Consider the following 18119-nt stretch of genomic DNA (forward strand, 5'->3'; position numbering starts at 1 on the left):
GGGAACATCCAAACTGTCCTTAAAGGTGCTCCCAACAGCAGTGTACAAGGGTTATTTCACTCGACATACTCACCAGCATTTGTTTTTGACTGACTTCTGGATAAAAGCCACCTTAACTGGGGTGAAATAATATCTCATTTTGGGTTCGATTTGCATTTCCATGATGATCAGTAATCTGGAGCACCTTTTCATTTTCCTGTTTCACATTTGTATGTCTTCTTTTCATAAATGTCTATTTAAATTTTTTGTCCACTCTTTATTTGAGTTATTATTTTTTTCTATGGAATTTTTTGAACTCAATATATTGTAGTGTATTAGTCTGTTCCTGCACTGCTATAAAAAAATACCCGAGACTGTGTTATCTATTTATTTACTGAGATGTAGTCTTGATCTGTTGCCCAGACTGAAGTGCAGTGGTGTAATCTCGGCTCACTGCAACCTCCATCTTCTGATTCAAGCAATTCTCTGCCTCAGCTCCTGAATAGCTGGGATTACTGGCACCTGCCACCATGCCTGGCTAATTTTTGTATTTTTAGTGGAGACAGGGTTTCACCATCTTGACCAGGCTGGTCTTGAACTCCTGACCTCGTGATCCACCCTCCTCAGCCTCCCAAAGTGGTGAGATTACAGGCATGAGCCATGGCACCTGGCAAGACTGGGTAATTTATAAAGGAAGTGGGTTTAATTGACTCACAGTTCCACATGGACGGGGAGGACTCAGGAAACTTCCAATAATGGCAGATGGGGAAGCAGGCACCTCTTACATGACAGCAGGAGAGAGAGCATGTATGTGACACAAAGGCGGAAGAGTCCCTTATAAAACCATCAGATTTCATGAGAAATCACTCATTATCAGAAGAACAGCATGGGGGAAACCACCCCCATGATCCAATCACCTTCTACCAACCTCTCCCTCAACATCTGGGGATTACAATTCAATATGAGATTTGGGTGGGGACACAAATCCTAACCATATCATGTAGCTGTTAATTGCTTTTCAGATGGATAATTTACAAATATTTTCTCCCATTCTGTGGATTTTCTCTTCACTTTGTTTCTTGTTTCTTTCACTTTAAAAAGGCTTTCTGACTTTCTGTAATCCGATTTGTCCATGTTTGTTTTAGTTGTCTGTGCTTCTGGGGCATTATTTAAGGAATTTTTGCCCAAACCAATGCCCTAAAGAGTTTCTCCAATGTTTTCTTGTAAAAGTTTGATGGTTTGAGGCGTTAGGTTTAAGTATTTAATTCATTTTAATTTGATTTTTGTAAGAGGCAAGAAATAGGGTTCTAGTTTTATTCTTCTGCCTATGGCTTGCCAGTTTTCCCAGCCCTATTTATTACAAAAGCTGTCTCATTTTTTATTGTATGTTCTTGGCACTTTTGTTGAAAATCAATTTAACTGCCCCTCCCATAGGATTCAAGAACACTGCTATGAGGGTCTGAATGTTTGTCCCTCTCATAGGATTCCAGAACACTGCTGCTGGGTTCCAAACGTTTGTCACATAAGATTCCAGAACACTGCTACGAGGGTCTGAATGTTTGTTCCTCACAGAGGATTCCAGAACACTCCTGCTGTGGTCTGAATGTTTGTCCCTCACATAGGATTCCAGAACACTGCTATGAGCGTCTGAATGTTTGTCCCTCACACAGAATGCCAGTTTTACCAGCCATATTTATTACAAAAACTGTCTTATTTTTTATTGTATGTTCTTGGCACTTTTGTTGAAAATTAATTTAGCTGTATGAGTTTGTTTCTCAGGTCTCTATTTCGTTCCATCTGTCTTTATGTCTGTTTTTATGCTAGTGTCATGTTTTAATTACTACAACTTAGTAGTATAATTTAAAACCAGGTAATGGAATTCCTCCAGTTTTGTTTTATATACTCAGCATAGCTTTGACTATTATGGTGTTTTGTGATGTTTCCATATAAACTTCAGAATTTTTTTTCTATATCTGTGAGGAATGTCTTCTTCTTTTTTTTTTTTTTTTTTTTTTGGTGGCATCTTGCTCTGTCACCTAGACTGGAGTGCAGTGATGTGATCTGGGCACAATGCAACCTCCACCTCCTGGGTCCAAGCAATTCTTTGCCTCAGCCTCCTGAAGAGCTGGGATTGCAGGCACCCGCCATCATACCTGGCTAATTTTTTGTATTATTAGTAGAGGTGGGGTTTCACCAAGTTGGCCAGGCTGGTCTTGAGCTCCTGACCTCATGATCCACCAACTTCGGCCTCCCAAAGTGCTGGGATTACAGGCATGAGCCACTGCCCCTGGCCTGTTATTTTGATAGAGATGGAATGAAATGTATAGATTGCTATGGATCGTATGGACATTTTTTTAAAAATACTAATTCTTCCAATCTGTGAAAATAAAAATATCTTTCCAATTTTTGGGTCCTTTTTCATTTCTTTTATCAGTGTTTTACAGTTTTAATTGTTGAGAACTTTTATTTCTTTGGTAAATTCCCACATATTTTGTTTTATTTGTGGCTACTGCAATTAGTATTACATTTTTGAATTCTTTTTCAGTTTGTTGACTGTTGGCATATAGAAACCCTACTGATTTGTATGTGTTGATTTTGTATTCTGCAAATTTACTCATGTTATTACCTCTAATAGATTTTGGTGGATGTATTAGGCCATTCTCATATTGCTATAAAAAGTAATCAGTGACTGGTTAATTTATAAAGAAAATTGGTTTAATTGGTTCATGTTTCTACAGGCTGTACAGAAAGCATAGCACTGGCTTCTGCTTCTGGGGAAGCCTCTGACAACTGACAAGGTGAAAAATAAATCCAGTGCTTGCACATCACATGGTAAGTGTGAGGGCAGGGGGGAAGTGTTACACACACTTATAGATAACCAGCTCTGATAAAAAATTACTATTGTGGGAATGGCACCAAAGGAAATTATGCCAAACTGTCTGTGGAAATCTTGCCCTCATGAATCAATCACCTCCCCTCTAGACCCACTTCCAACATTGAGGATTATATTTCAATATAAGATTTTGTTGGGAATACACATCCAAACTGTATCATTTTGCCCTTGGCCGTTCCAAATCTCAAATCCTTCTCATATTTCAAAATACAATCATGACTTCCCAATAATCCCCAAAGTCTTAACTAATTTCAGCCTTAACTCAAAATTCAAAAGTCTCATCTAAGACAAAGCTAATTTCTTCCTCCTATAAGCCTGTAACATAAAGAAACAAATTAGTTTCTTCCAAGATACAAATGAGGCAGAGACACTGGGTAAATACTCCTATTCTAAAAGGAAGAAATCAGCCAAAAGAAAGCAGTCACAGGATCTATGAAAGTCTGAAACCCAGAAGGGCAGTTATTGAATTGTAAGGCTCCAAAATAATCATTTTTGACTCTGTGTCCCATTTCCAGGGCATGCTAATGCCTTGGGAAGGTTCTACCTTGTGACTTTGCATGGTTCAGCCCCCAGAGCTGCTCTCATAGGCTGGCATACTATGCCTCTGGCTTTTCAAGGTGCAAGGTGCAGGCTGTAGCTAGATCTACCATTCTGGGGTCTGAGGTCTGGAGGACAGAGATCCTCTCCTCACAGATCTACTAGGCCATGACCCAGTGGGGAGCCTTCCTGGGGACTGTCACCCCACGTTTCTTTTCTCCATTGTTTTAGTAGAGGATCTCCATGAGGGCTCCACGCCTGCAACATGCTTCTGCCTGCACACCCTGTCTTTTTCATACATCCTTTGAAATAAAGGTGGAGGCTCCCAAGTCTCAACTACTCGCATTTGGTAAACACACAGCCCTAACGCCACATGGACGCTACCAAGGTTATGGCTTGCACCCTCCGAAGCAGTGACTGGAGTTGCAACTGGTTCAATATGAGCTACACCTGGAGCTGAAGCAGTGGCAAGGATGCAGTGAGCCTTGTTCCAAAGCTACCCAAGGCAGCAGGTCCTAGACCTGATCCCAGAAACTATTCTCTTGTTTTAGGCCTCAGGGCCTGTGATGGGTTGCTGCCTTTCAGATTTCTAAAATGCCTTCAATTCCTCTTTCCCATTGTCTTGGCTATCAACACTTGCTTTTTTTATGTTATACAAATATCTCTAACAAGTGGTTGACCCATATGCTGCTTGAGTTCCTCTCTTATAAAAGCTTTTTATATTTCAGCCACATGACTAGGCTGCAAAATTTTCAAGCTTTTACACTACGCTTCTTTTGTAAGTATAAGTTACTACTTATTTTATTTTTATTTTTTTGCTAGAACATGTAAGCATAGGTTGTTAGAGGCAGCCAGGTCACATCGCAAATGCTTTGCTGCTTAGACATTTTTCCAACAGAAACCCTAAATCATCAATTTCAAATTCAAACTTTTTTATATCCCTAGTGCATGACAGAAATTCAGCCAACCACTTTGCTAAGACAACATGCATGACCTTTGTTTCAGTCCCAATAAGTTTCTAGTTTTCATCTGAGACCTTCTCAGCCCAGCCTTCACTGTCCAGATCACTATCAGCATTTTGGTCACAGACATTCAACCAGTCTCTAAGAAAATCTCAACTTTCCCTCATTTTTCTGTCTTCTGAATCCCACAAATTCTTCCAACTTCTGCCTGTTTACCCAATTACAAAGCTGATTCCACATTGTGGGGTATTCTTATAACTATTTTCCATTCCTTGGTGCCAATTTTTGTATTAAGCTATTTTTGAAACACTATGAGAGTGGGACTGGATAATTAATTTTTTACAAAGTAGGTTTAAGTGGCTTATGATTCTACAGGCTGTTGAGAAAACATAGTACTGGAATATGCTTTTGCAACACTATGAGAGTAGGACTGGATAATTTATTTTTTACAAAGTAGGTTTAAGTGGCTTATGATTCTACAGGCTGTAGAGGAAACATAGTACTGGTATGTGCTTCTGGGGACGTCTCTGGAAGTTTACAGTCATGGCATAAGTTGAAGCAGAATCTTGCACATCACAGGGCAAAAAGCAGAAGCAAAAAACAGAGGGGCGAGTTGTTACACAGTTTTAAATAACCAGATTTTATGGGAACTCACTCACTATCATGAGGATAGCACCAAATGTTATGGTGCCAAGCCTTTTATAGTAATCTACCCCAATGGTTAAATCACCTTTCAACAGGCCCATCTCCATCATTGAGAATTACATTTAAATATGAGATTTGGGAGGGAACACACATTCAAACCCTATCAGAGGAGTATTTATGCCTTTTCCAATATAACATTATAACATTGGCAAAAAAAAAAAAAAAAGGTAATTTGACTTCTTTTCCAATTGGGATGCGTTTTATTGCTTTCTCCTGTCTGATTGCTCCAAATAGGACTTTCAGCATTATGTTGAATAACAGTGGTAAAAGTGGACATTCTTGTCATCTTCCAGATTTTAGAGAAAAGGCTTTTAGTTTTTCTCCACTTAGTGTGATACTAGCTGTGGGTCGGTCATATATGACTTTATTATGTTGAGGTATGTTCATTCCATACCCAGTTTTCAAAGGGCTTTTTATTATTAAAGAATATTAAATTTTATCAAAATTTTTTAGCATAATTGAAATGATTATATGGATTTTGTCCTTGTTTTTTTTTCTTTTTTTTTTTTTTTTTTGAGATGTAGTCTCCCTCTGTCACCCAGGCTGGAGTGTAATGGCATGATCTCAGCTCAATGCAGCCTCTGCCTCCCGGGTTCAAGTGATTCTCCTTCTTCAGCCTCCTGAGTAGCTGGGATTACAGGTGCTCACCACCATGCCTGGCTAATTTTTGTATTTTTAGTAGAGACGTAGCTTCGCCACATTGGCTAGACTGGTTTCAAACTCCTGACCTCAGGTGATCCACCCACCTCGGCTTCCCAAATTGCTGGGATTACAGGTGTGAACCACTGTTCCTGGCCCCTTCATTCTCTTTATGTGATCTATCACATTCATTGATTTGCATATTGAACTATCCTTGCATCCCTGGAATAAATCCCACTTGGTCATTATGAATTACCTATTTATGTATTGTTCAATTCAGTTTGCTAGGGGTTTTGCAAATTTTTGCACCAATATTCTCCACTCCACTCTACTTCACTCTACTACTCCACTACATTCCAGTCCATTCCTTCCCACTCCACTCTACTCCACTCCACTCCATTCCATTAAACTCCAACCCTTTCCAATCCACTCCATTCCACTCCATTCCACTCCATTCCATTCCACTCCATTTCATTTCATTGCACTCCACTCCACTCCATTCCACTCAACTCCATTCCATTACACTCAATTCCACTCCACTCCACTCCATTCCTCTCCACTGCATTCCATTGCACTCCACTCCATTCCATTCCACTCCACTCTACTCCATTCCATTCCACTCCATTACATTCCACTCCACTCCACTCCATTCCCCTCCTATACATTCCTTTTCACTCCACCCCATTCCATTCCACTCAACTCTGCTCCATTCCCCTCCACTCCACTCCGTTCCATTCCATTCCATTTCACTCCGTTCCAATCCAATCCATTCCATTACACTCCACTCCACTCCATTCCATGCGGCTCCACTCCACTCCACTCCACTCCACTCTGCTCCATTCCATTTAACTTCATTCCACTCCACTCCTTTCCACTCCATAGAATTCCATTCCTCTACACTCCATTCCACTGCACTTCACTCTACTCCAATCTCCTCCACTCCACTCTATTCTGCTCCACTACAATTCATTCCACTCTACTCCATAACATTCCACTCCATTCCACTCCATTTCATTTTATTCTGTTCCACTCCACTCAACTTTTCTGCACTCCATTGTATTCCACTCCATTCCACTCCAATCCACTCTGTTCCACTTCACTCCATTCCACTACAATCCATTCCCTTCTACTCCACTCCATTCCATACAGTTCCATTCCACTGCACTCCACTCAACTCCATTCCACTCCATTCTATTCCATTCCACTCGAATCCACTCCATTCCACTCCACTCCATTCAATTCCACCCAATTCCACTCTGCTCCACTCCATTCCACTCCACTCCATTCCATTCCATTCCATTCCATAATTTTCCATTCCACTCCACTCCATTCCATTCCTCTGCACTCCACTCCACTCCTTTCCACTCCACTTCATTCCACTACACTCCCTTCCATTCCACTACACTCCACTCCATTCCACTACACTCCATTCCATTCCAATCCATTCCATTCCACTCCACTCCACTCCACTTCCATTCCACTCCACTCCACTTCATTACACTCCACTCCATTCCATTCCAATCCACTCCATTCCATTCTACTGCATTCCATTCCACTCCACTCCATTCCATTCCACTCCAATCCGTTCCACTCCACTCCATTCCACTCCATTCCATTCCATTTCACTCCACTCCTTTCCAGTCCACTCTACCCCACTCCACTCAATTCCACTCCATTGCACACCATTCCTCTTGACCCCATCCCATTCCACTCAACTTCCCTTTGTTCTTCTCCACTCCATTCCACTCCACTCCATTCCACTCTATTCTATTCCATTCCACTCCACTCCACTCCATTCGATTCCAGTCAATTCCACTCTGCTCCTCTTCATTACACTCCACTCCATTCTATTCCAGTCCACTCCACTCCACCACACTCCACTCCATTTCACTCCTCTGCCCTCCACTCCACTCCATTCCATTCCATTCCATTCCATTCCATTCCACTCCACTACATTCCACTCCACTACATTCCACTCCATTCTCCTCCATTCCACTCCACTGCATTCCACTCCACTTCACTCCACTCCATTCCCTTCCACTCCACTCCACTCAACTCCACTCCACTCCATTCAATTCCACTCCACTCCATTCCACTCCATTCTATTCCATTGCACTCCACTCCATTCAACTCCACTTCACTTCACTCCATTCTACTCCATTCTATTCCATTCCACTCCACTTCATTCCATTCCAATCCACTCCATTCAATTCCACTCAATTCCACTGCACTCCACTCCATTCCACTCCACTGCATTCCATTCCACTCCACTCCACTCCATTCCAAAACACTTCACTCCATTCCCTTCCCCTCCAATCCACTGCACTCCACTCCACTCCTCTCCATTCCACTCCATTCCCTACCATTCCACTCCACTCCATTCCACTCCACTTCACTCCACTCCCTTCCACTATATTCTATTCCGTTCCACTCCACTCCAATCCATTCCACTGCACTCCATTCCATTACACTTAATTCCACTATGCCCCACTCCATTACCCTCTACTCCTTTCCATTCCCCTCCACTCCATTCCATTTGTATCCACTCTATTCCATTCCATTCCAATCCATTCCATTCCACTCCACTCCACTCCACTCCATTCCACTCCTGTCCATTCCATTCCACTCCGCTACATTCCTTTCCACTCCACTCCATTCCATTCCACACCACTCTGTTCCATTCCATTACACTGCCTTCCACTCCAATCCATTTCACTGCTGTCCACTCCTTTCCACTCCACTCCATTCCAATCCACTCAACTCCACTCCATTAGACTGCACTCCACTCCACTCCATTCCACTTAACTCCATTCCATTCCACTCCAATCCATTCCACTCCAATCTACTCCACTCCATTCCAATCCACTCCTCTCCACTTCACTCCACTCTGTTCCATTCTGTTCCATTCTTTTCCATTCCACTATACTCCATTCCACTCCATTCTATTCCATTCCATTCCTCTCCACTCCATTCCAATCCAGTCCTTTCGATTCCACTCAATTCCACTGCACCCCACTCCATTCCACTCCACTCCATTCCATTCCACTCCAATCCATTCCATTCCAATAAATTTCACTACATTTTATTCAACTCCATTCCATTCCACTCCACTCCACTCCATTCCCTTCCATTCCATAGCATTCCACTCCACTCCATTACATTACACTCAACTCCATTCCATGCCCCTCCACTCCATTCCATTCCACTCCACTCCATTCCACTCCAATCCACTCTGTTCCACTCCGCTCCATTCCACTACAATCCATTCCATTCTACTCCACTCCATTCCATACAGCTCCATTCCACTGCACTCCACTCAACTCCATTTCACTCCATTCTATTCCATTCCACTCCATTCTATTCCATTCCACTCGTTTCCACTCCATTCCACTCCACTCCATTCCATTCCATTCCATCATATTCCATTCCACTCCACTCCACTTCCACTCCACTCCACTCCACTTCATTACAGTCCACTCTATTCCATTCCAATCCACTCCATTCCATTCTACTGCATTCCAATCCACTCCACTCCATTCCATTCCACTCCAATCCGTTCCACTCCACTCCATTCCACTCCGTTCCATTCCATTTCACTCCACTCCTTTCCAGTCCACTCTACTCCACTCCACTCAATTCCACTCCATTCCACACCATTCCTCTTGACCCCGTCCCATTCCACTCAACTTCCCTTTATTCTTCTCCACTCCATTCCACTCCACTCCTTTCCATTCCACTGCACTCCATGCCACTCCACTGCGTTATATTCTGCTCCACTGCTTTCCACTCCACACCACTCCACTCCAATCCACCCCACTCCATTCCACTCTTTTCCATACCATTCCACTCCACTCCATTCAATTCCACTCCACTCCATTTCATTCCACTCCACTCCAGTCGTTTCCACTTCATTGCATACCACTCCACTCCATTCCATTCCACTCTACTCCTTTCCATTCCATGCCACTCCATTCCTTTCCATTCCAATCCACTCCATTCCACTCCCCTCCATTCCTCTTCAGTACATTCCACTCCATTTTATTCCATTCCACTCCATTCCATTCCATTACTTTCTTTTGACAGGATCTCACTCTGTCACACATGATGGTGTGGAGTTATACAATCTCAGCTCACATTTCATTTCACCATTCCATTTCATTGCATTCCAATGCACTCCTCTCCACTCCACTCAATTCCACTCTACTCCACTCCAATCCATTCCATCCCGTACCTTTCCAGTCTTTCCCATTACACTCCTTTCTTTGACAAGATCTCCCTCTGTCACACAGGCTGAAGTGCAGTGGCACAATCTCAGCACAAATTTCTTCCTTCCATTCCATTCCATTTCGTTCCACTCCACTCAATTCCACTCAAGTCCACTCCACTCCACTCCATGACACTCCAGTCCTCTCCATTCCAATCCATTCCATTGCACTCCACTCCACTCCATTCCATTCCACTCCACTCCATTCCACTCCACTCCATTCCATTTCACTCCACTACATTCCACTCCACTCCTTTCCATTCCAATCCAATCCAATCCATTCCAATCCAATCTAATCCATTCCACTCCTCTCCACTCCATTCCACTAAATTCCATTCAACTCCACTCCACTCCATGCTATTCCATTCCACTCCATTCCACTTCATTCCATTCCATTCCAATGCATTCCATTCCAATCCACTCCATTTCATTCCACTCCTTTCCATTCTATACCACTCCATTCCATTCCACTCCACTCCATTCGACTCCACTACATTCCATTCCAATACACTCCACTCCACTCCAATGCATTCCATTTCACTGCATTCCATTCCATTCCTTTCTTTCGAGAGTATCTCACTCTGTCACCCAGCCTGGAGTGCAGTGGCACAATCTCATCTCACATTCCATTCCGTTCCATTCCACTCCACTCCACTCTGCTCCATCCGCTGCATTCCATTCATTTCCATTCCATTTCATTCCACTGAATTCCACTTCGTTCCACTACAATCCATTCCATTCCTTTCCACTCGTTTCTTTCGACAGGATCTCCTTCTGTCACACAGGCTGTAGCTCTGTGGCAAAATCCCAATGCAGATTTCTCCATTTCGTTTCGGTCAATTCCATTCAATTCTTTTGCATTCCATTCTGTTCCTCTGCGTTCCACTCCACTCCACTCCACTCACTCCATTCCATAACATCCGATTCCATTTATCTACATTCAACTCCTCTCCACTCCACTGCACTCCACTCCACTCCATTCCACTCTATCCCATTACATTCTGCTCCATTCCACTGCATGCTACTCCGCCCCACTCCACTCCACTCCACTTCATTCCATTTCAGGCCATCCAATTCCATAGCATTCCATTCCTCTCCATTCCACTCCACTGCACTTCACTCCACTCCACTCCAGTCCACTCCGTTTCATTGCATTCCACTGCATTCCATTCCAAACCTTTCTTTCTAGACTATCTCACTCTGTCACCCAGCTTGGAGTGCAGTGGCACAATTAAAGCTCATATTTCATTATTCCACTCCATTCAGATCCTTTCCACTTCATTCCACTCCACTCCACTCCACTCTACTCCACTCCACTCCATTCCACTCACTCCACTCCATTCCACTCCACTCCACTCCACTCCATTCCACTCCGCTCCACTACACTCTTTTCCACTCCATTCCATTCCTCACTACTCAATTCCATTACACTCAACTCCACTCCATGCCACTCCACTACATTCCATTCCACTCCACTCCATTTCATTCCATTCCACTCCATTCCATTCCACTCTTTTCCATTCCATTCCAGTCCACTCCACTCCACTCCGTCCCACTCCATTCCATTACACTCCACTCCACTTCATTCAATTTCACTCCCTCTTCTCCACTCCATTCCAATCCACTCCACTCTTTTCCATTGCATCGCATTCCATTAAATTCCCCTCCACTCCATTGCATTCCACTGCACTCCATTTCATTCCACTACACTCCACTCCACTCCATTCCACTCCATTCCATTCCATTACCTTCCAGTCCATTCCTTCTCACTCCTCTAAAGTCAATTCCACTCCACTCCTTTCCACTCCACCTTACTCCACTCCATTTCATTCCATGTCACTCCATTCCATTCCATGCCACTCCATTCCATTCCATTCCTTTCTTTTGACAGGATCTCTCTCTGTCACCCATCCTGGTGTGCAGTGGCACAATCTCAGCTCACATTTCATTTCACCATTCCATTCCATTCCATTTCATTCCACTGCACTCCTCTCTACTCCATTCAATTCCACTCCACTCCTCTCCAATCTGTTCCATTCCATTCCATTCCAATCTTTTCCATTCCACTCTTTTCTTTCTACAGGATCTCATTCTGTCACACAGGTGTAAGCGCGGTAGCACAATCTCAGCACACATTTCTTCTTTCAATTCGACTCCATTCCATTTCCTTCCACTTCACTCCACTCCATTCCACTCCACTACACTCCACTCCATTCCAGTCCACTCCAGTCCATTCCACTGAACTCCATTGCACTCCATTCCACTCCATTCCATTCCACTCCACTCCATTCCTTTCCACTCCACCACACAACAAACCATACCGTTCCATTCCATCCCATTACACTTCACTTCACTCTACTCCATTCCTTTCCACTCCGCTCCATTCCACTCCATTAAACTCCACTCCACTCTAATCCACTCCACTGTACTTCAATCCAGTCAATTCCATTCCATTCCATTCTATTCCATTCCATTCCATTAAATTCCTCTTCCCTCCATTCCATTCCATTCCACTTCACTGCATTCCACTCCATTCCACTTCACTCCATTCCCCTCTACTCCACTCCACTCCATTCCATTCCACTCCACTCTATTCCATTCCACTCCATTCGAATCCATTCCATTTTATTCCACTCCACTCATCTCCACTCCACTCCACTCCACTCCATTGCATTCCATTCCATTCCATTCCATTCCACTCCACTTCATTCCATTCCACTCCCCTACACCCCATTCCACTCCATTCCACTCTACTCCACTCCATTCCACTCCATTGTATTCCATTCCACTCTGCTCCATTCAATTCCACTCATTTCCAATCCACTACTCTCCATTCCACTCCACTCGATTACATTCCTCTCCACTCCATTCCATTCGACTACACTCCATTCCATTGCAATCCACTGCACTCTTCTCCACTCCACTCCATTCCACTCCTCTCCACTCCATTCCATTCCACTCCATTCCATTCCACTCCACTCCACTCCATTCCACTCCACTCCATTCCATTCCTCACCAATCCATTCAATTCGTCTCCATTCCACTCAATTCCTCTGCACTCCATTCCATTCCACTCCACTCCATTTCAGTCCATTCCACTCCATTCCATTGCACTCCACTCCATTCCACTCCACTCCACTCCATTCCACTCCACTCTATTCCATTCCATGCCACTCATTTGCACTCCACTCTACTCCACTCCACTCCACTCTATTCCACTCCATTCCATACCATTTCACTCCACTCAATTCCATTCCACTCAACTCCACTCCATTCCTCAACACTCCATTACACTCCATTCCATTGCATTGCACTCCACCCTCTCCAGTCCAATCCACTCCACTACATACCGCTCCAGTCCAATGCACTCCACTCCACTTAACTCCATTCCATTCCACTCCACTACATTCCAGTCCACTCCACTCCATTCCATTCCATTGCAGTCCACTCCACTCCACTCCATTCCACTCCACTCCATTCCATTTCATTCCATTCCTCTCCACTCCAATCTACTACATTCTAATCCATTCTATTCCACTCTTTTCCTTTCCACTCCACTCCACTCCATGGCACTCCGCTCCACTCCATTCCACTCCACTCCACTCCACTCCACTCAATTCCATTCCACTCTACTCCATTGCATTCCTTTCCATTCCACTCAACTCCATTTCATTCCACTCCATTCCATTCCATTGCACTCCACTCCTCTCCACTCCACTACATGCCATTCTTGTCCAATGCACTCCGCTCGGCGTAACTCCATTCCATTCCACTCCACAGCATTCCAATCCACTCCTCTTCATTCCATTCCATTCCACTACACTCGACTCCATTCTACTCCACTCCATTCCATTCCGTTCCATTCCACTGCACTGCAGTCCATTCCATTCCACTCAACTCCATTCCATGCAACTCCACTTCTTTGCACGCCACTGCACTCCAGTCCACTCCATTTCAATCCATTCCACTCCATTCCATCCCATTCCTTTCTTTAGACGTGGTCTCACTGTGTCACCCATGCTGGTGTGCACTGGCACAATCTCAGTTCACATTCCATTTCACCATACCATTCCATTCCATTCCATTGCACTGCACTCCACTCCAATCCACTGAATTCCATTCCACCCAAATCCATTCCATGCCATTCCATTCCAAATCCCTTCCATTCCACTCCATTCTTTCTACATCATCTCCCTCTGTCACACAGGCTGTAGAGCAGTGGCACAATATCAGCAAACATTTCTTCATTCCATTGCATTCCATTACATTCCATTCAATTCAACTTCACTCCTCTACACTCCACTCCACTCACTTCCGCTTCACTCCATTCAATTCCACTCCATTTCATTCTAGTCCACTCCACTGCACTCCATTCCATTTCACTATGCTCCATTCCATTCCACTCCACTCCACTCCTTTGCATAAAGCTCCATTCCATTTCATTCCACTCCACTTCATTCCATTCCTTTCCACTGCCCTCCATTCCATTCCCTCCACTGCACTCCATTCCATTCCCTCCACTGCACTCCATTCCATTCCATTCCAGTCCATTCCAATCCATTCCATTCCAGTCCACTCCATTCCATTCCACTCCATTCCACTCCATTCCATTCCATTCCACTCCACTCCAGCCCACTCCACTCCATTCTACTTCAGTCCAATCCACTCCACTCCACTTCACTCCATTCCATTCCACTCCCCTGCATTTCACTCCACTCCACTCCATTCCATTCCACTACACTCCATTCCATTCCCCTCTGCTCAATTCCATTCCACTCCACTCCACTCAATTCCATTCCATTCCAATCCACTCCAATCCATTCCAGTCTTTTCCATTTCACTCCATTCCATTCCAATCCAGTCGGCTCCATTCCATTCTACTCTACTCCCTTCCTTCCCACTCCACTCCACTCCTCTCCACTCCACTCCAATCCTTTCCATTCCATTCCACCCCATTCCATTCCATTCCTTTCTTTGCACAGGATCTCATTCTGGCACAAAGGCAGCAGTGCAGTGGCACAAAGGCAGCAGTGCAGTGGCACAATCTCATCCCACATTTCTTTTCACCATTCCATTGCAATCCATTCCATCCCATTCCATTCCATTCTATTTCACTCCACTCCATTCCATTCCACTCCATTCCATTCCGTTCCAATCCATTGAATTCCATTCCACTCCATTCCATTTCATTCCTCTCCACTCCATTACTTTCCACTCCATTCCATTCTACTGCACGCCTTTCCATTCCAGTCCACTCCACTCCATTCCACTCTACTCCACTCAATTCCATTCCACTCCACTCCATTCCATTCCATTCCACTCCACACCATTCCACTCCATTCCATTCCACTCCACTCCATTCCACTCCACTCCCCTCCATTTCATTCAACTCCACTTCACTCCACTCCATTCTACACCTTTCCATTCCACTCCACTCCAGTCCATTTCATTCCACTGCAGTCCAAACCATGCAACTCCACTCCTTTGCACTCCACTCCACTCCTTTCCATTTCAGTCCATTCCACTCCATTGCATTCCATTCCTTTCTTTGGAAAGGATCTCACTCTGTAACCAATCCTGGTGTGCAGTGGCAAAATCTCAGCTTACATTTCATTTCACCATTCCATTCCATTCCATTCTATTCGATTCCATTCCACTGCAAACCACTCCACTCAATTCCAATCCACTCCACACTCATCCATTCCATGCCATTCCATTTTAATCCCTTCCATTCGACTCCTTTCTTTCTTTTTTTTTTTCTTTCATTATTATTATTATTATTATTATTATTATACTTTAGGTTTTATGGTACATGTGCGCAATGTGCAGGTAAGTTACATATGTATACATGTGCCATGCTGGTGCGCTGCACCCACCAACTCGTCATCCAGCATTAGGTATATCTCCCAATGCTATCCCTCCCCCTCCCCCCACACCACAACAGTCCCCAGAGTGTGATGTTCCCCTTCCTGTGTCCATGTGTTCTCATTGTTCAATTCCCACCTATGAGTGAGAATATGCGGTGTTTGGTTTTTTGTTCTTGCGATAGTTTACTGAGAATGATGATTTCCAATTTCATCCATGTCCCTACAAAGGACGTGAACTCATCATTTTTTATGGCTGCATAGTATTCCATGGTGTATATGTGCCACATTTTCTTAATCCAGTCTATCATTGTTGGACATTTGGGTTGGTTCCAAGTCTTTGCTATTGTGAATAATGCCACAATAAACATACGTGTGCATGTGTCTTTATAGCAGCATGATTTATAGTCCTTTGGGTATATACCCAGTAATGGGATGGCTGGGTCGAACGGAATTTCTAGTTCTAGATCCCTGAGGAATCACCACACTGACTTCCACAAGGGTTGAACAAGTTTACAGTCCCACCAACAGTGTAAAAGTGTTCCTATTTCTCCACATCCTCTCCAGCATCTGTTGTTTCCTGACCTTTTAATGATTGCCATTCTAACTGGTGTGAGATGGTATCTCATTGTGGTTTTGATTTGCATTTCTCTGATGGCCAGTGATGGTGAGCATTTTTTCATGTGTTTTTTGGCTGCATAAATGTCTTCTTTTGAGAAGTGTCTGTTCATGTCCTTTGCCCACTTTTTGATGGGGTTGTTTGTTTTTTTCTTGTAAATTTGTTGGAGTTCATTGTAGATTCTGGATATTGGCCCTTTGTCAGATGAGTAGGTTGCGAAAATTTTCTCCCATTTTGTAGGTTGCCTGTTCACTCTGATGGTAGTTTCTTTTGCTGTGCAGAAGCTCTTTAGTTTAATTAGATCCCATTTGTCAATTTTGGCTTTTGTTGCCATTGCTTTTGGTGTTTCAGACATGAAGTCCTTGCCCATGCCTATGTCCTGAATGGTAATGCCTAGGTTTTCTTCTAGGGTTTTTATGGTTTTAGGTCTAACATTTAAGTCTTTAATCCATCTTGAATTGATTTTTGTATAAGGTGTAAGGAAGGGATCCAGTTTCAGCTTTCTACATATGGCTAGCCAGTTTTCCCAGCACCATTTATTAAATAGGGAATCCTTTCCCCATTTCTTGTTTTTGTCAGGTTTGTCAAAGATCAGATACTTGTAGATATGTGGCATTATTTCTGACGGCTCTGTTCTGTTCCATTGATCTATATCTCTGTTTTGGTACCAGTACCATGCTGTTTTGGTTACTGTAGCCTTGTAGTATAGTTTGAAGTCAGGTAGTGTGATGCCTCCAGCTTTGTTCTTTTGGCTTAGGATTGACTTGGCGATGCGGGCTCTTTTTTGGTTCCATATGAACTTTAAAGTAGTTTTTTCCAATTCTGTGAAGAAAGTCATTGGTAGCTTGATGGGGATGGCATTGAATCTGTAAATTACCTTGGGAAGGATGGCCATTTTCATGATATTGATTCTTCCTACCCATGAGCATGGAATATTCTTCCATTTGTTTGTATCCTCTTTTATTTCCTTGAGCAGTTGTTTGTAGTTCTCCTTGAAGAAAGGGTATCAGCCCTGGAAGATGAAATGAATGAAATGAAGCGAGAAGGGAAGTTTAGAGAAAAAAGAATAAAAAGAAACGAGCAAAGCCTCCAAGAAATGTGGGACTATGTGAAAAGACCAAATCTACGTCTGATTGGTGTACCTGAAAGTGACGGGGAGAATGGAAACAAGTTGGAAAACACTCTGCAGGATATTATCCAGGAGAACTTCCCCAATCTAGCAAGGCAGGCCAACATTCAGATTCAGGAAATACAGAGAACGCCACAAAGATACTCCTCGAGAAGAGCAACTCCAAGACACATCATTGTCAGATTCACCAAAGTTGAAATGAAGGAAAAAATGTTAAGGGCAGCCAGAGAGAAAGCTCGGGTTACCATCAAAGGGAAGCCCATCAGACTAACAGCGGATCTCTCGGCAGAAACCCTAGAAGCCAGAAGAGAGTGGGGGCCAATATTCAACATTCTTAAAGAAAAGAATTTTCAACCCAGAATTTCATATCCTGCCAAACTAAGCTTCATAAGTGAAGGAGAAATAAAATACTTTACAGACAAGCAAATGCTGAGAGATTTTGTCACCACCAGGCCTGCCCTAAAAGAGCTTCTGAAGGAAGCGCTAAACATGGAAAGGCACAACCGGTACCAGCCACTGCAAAATCAT

The sequence above is a fragment of the Pongo abelii genome, chromosome 15 (assembly GCF_028885655.2).
Source record: "Pongo abelii isolate AG06213 chromosome 15, NHGRI_mPonAbe1-v2.0_pri, whole genome shotgun sequence".
Classification (NCBI taxonomy): domain Eukaryota; kingdom Metazoa; phylum Chordata; class Mammalia; order Primates; family Hominidae; genus Pongo; species Pongo abelii.